Source organism: Sycon ciliatum, chromosome 11 (genome assembly GCF_964019385.1).
Source record: "Sycon ciliatum chromosome 11, ocSycCili1.1, whole genome shotgun sequence".
NCBI classification, from domain to species: Eukaryota; Metazoa; Porifera; class Calcarea; order Leucosolenida; family Sycettidae; genus Sycon; species Sycon ciliatum.
Genome location: NC_088653.1, coordinates 15,402,154 through 15,404,653, shown reverse-complemented (window position 1 = coordinate 15,404,653; position 2,500 = coordinate 15,402,154). Strand labels below are relative to the sequence as shown.

The 2,500-nt window shown below is 48.6% G+C and overlaps 1 protein-coding gene across 1 annotated transcript in view; it reads left to right on the top strand.

Moving 5' to 3' along the window:
* Positions 1-2,500, top strand: part of LOC135827576 (uncharacterized) — a 41,906-nt gene that overhangs the window by 28,282 nt on the left and 11,124 nt on the right. The window lies entirely within an intron of this gene.

Genomic DNA, 2,500 nt, shown 5'->3' with positions numbered 1-2,500 from the left:
TTTGTTGTTCTTGAGGGAGTTGATAGCGTATTCGACTTCGGTCCTCAGAATGGGATTGTTGTTGGCATTATCTGACATGGCTGGAGTAACGATTGCGTCAAGGACTTTATCATCTACGTTCAGGTCCACGTTGTACAAAGATGCACCGTACTCACACCACCGCTTTGGTCCAACCGACTACAAGCTCACACAAACCAGTGGGGTGATATTTTACATTGCAAGAAATATGAATATAGGTGAAACAAGAGAGAAAGAAAGACTATCCGTTCATCACGGAAGGAACAACAACCAGAAAAGGAAAACAGCGAATAACCAAGCAGCGCAAGCGAAAGCCCAAACGCTCTCCTCAGCAGAACGTGCACGTACAAGTGCACCTACAGCGCACCCGCAGCCGCGCAAACAAAGCCACCGTACTGCACTAATCTACATGCATCAAAATAAGGACACCACATGCACTCAAAAAGTAGACCGATCTGCATAAGGGTACGCGACTAGTAGCGTCCGCGTAGCCGTGCCAAATAAATGCAAATAAATTGAACCGAAAATAAATCAACTAGAAACACCGAGTGCCTGCCTGCCCAAGTTCTCAAGTCCTTTTATTACTATAATTATGGCACTCGTTGCACAACAACCGCTGAGCTACTTCTTCCTTTTTCGTTAAAGTGGATCCGTCTGCTGCTTTGATCACCTGCATTGCTGATCCTGATTTCTTGCTGCATAGACTCTTCAGAGTTTGGTATGCTCCGTGGGGGTTGTGGTTGGCGATGTCATCTTCAATTGACTTGCATTTATTGTGTAGCCAATTCTCTTTGTCTCGTCGGATTAACCGCTTTGTCTCCCGATTCGCCACACGATACTCGTCCTGTGCCGCAGCAGAACCAAAGCGGCTCCCTCTCAATTGTCGGCGCGTATCACACTGCCCTAGGCATTCATCTGAGATCCAAGGCTTTCTGGGCTTCTGGGTGGTTCCTAGGATGGAAGTTGCCGCCTCCGTCAAGATGTTGTTAAACTTATTGACAATATCATCTGCATTCTCCATCTCCAGCAATGGACGGAAACGACCACCAATCTCTGTCTGGAATGTCGATCGTATTTCTTGATTATTAAGTTTATTGATGTTGAATCTCTTCCTGAAGGACGGGGGTTTGAAGCATCGCTTTAGCTTTAACTTGATGCCCATCAGCACAAGGTCATGATCACTTCCCACACATTTACATTTAGCTGTGCGGAAAAAAAGCTCGTTTGTTGTGGCTTCCTAATCAGCCCATTGCGCATTGCCATATATGGGTTGTATGAGTAATGCATGTGAGTACGCTGGGATCAGCAATGCACTGTTCAACACCCCAGACGACCATGCCCAGGTGGCTGTGTGGGGTGTTATGTGAGTACGCTGGGATCAGCAATGCACTGTTCAACACCCCAGACGACCATGCCCAGGTGGCTGTGTGGGGTGTTATGTGAGTACACTGGGATCAGCAATGCACTGTTCAGCACCCCAGGCGACCATGCCCAGGTGTCTGTATGGGGTGTTATGTGAGTATGCTGGGATCAGCAATGCACTGTTCAACACCCCAGACGACCATGCCCAGGTGGCTGTGTGGGGTGTTATGTGAGTACGCTGGGATCAGCAATGCACTGTTCAACACCTCAGACGACCATGCCCAGGTGGCTATGTGGGGTGTTATGTGAGTATGCTGTGATTAGGAATGCACTGTTCAACACCCCAGACGACCATGCCCAGGTGGCTGTGTGGGGTGTTGGTAGTACAAATTACTTCATTGTGCAATGGGCTTACGTGTGGATGAAGCACAAGACAGCAATGGAACTACTAGTAGGCTGCTGGATGGTGATGGCAAGTGAAATCCGACCCCAGCTCGGTGCGCTCACGCTGCAAAAATCCAGCACACGCCTGCACCCTACCGAGTGGAGACCGCTAGAAGCGGTGCTGAACTCGAGCACGAAAACCAGGGGTCGCATTTCATGTGCCACCACTCCACTAGTTTTCACCACTGCCCTCGTAGGGTTTACCGGGTGTTAGCGGCCGTCGTGAGTTCCCTTTGGGAACGGACACGATAATATTTTTATTTTTATTTTTTACTGCCCTCGCGGTACGGAAGACTTGTTGCGAGGGTGTTAACAATATAGCCCGAGTGGACGGAATGATGTCATCGATGCGGTTTGCTGCAGCGCACACTCTTTAGGGTGATGCTCCTGCTGATCATGTGGTTCAATGTGGTTCTAGTCTTTATCACGTCAGTTGGTGCCGCTTTAGGAGCTGCGTCCGCGCCTTGATCCTTGAAGGGTGATGGCGTTCCGACGGATGCGCAAAACTCAGCCTCCGGCCAAGTCTCACGCGAGCTGTGAATTTTCTGATGTTGCGTTGCACAGTAAAACTTTGATAAGACAAACTTTCGCTTAAAAGAAAAACTACTATTGGATAATGCAATGAATATAACTAAATGCGCACTCATATCACAACCATGGGGACGAATCATGTATT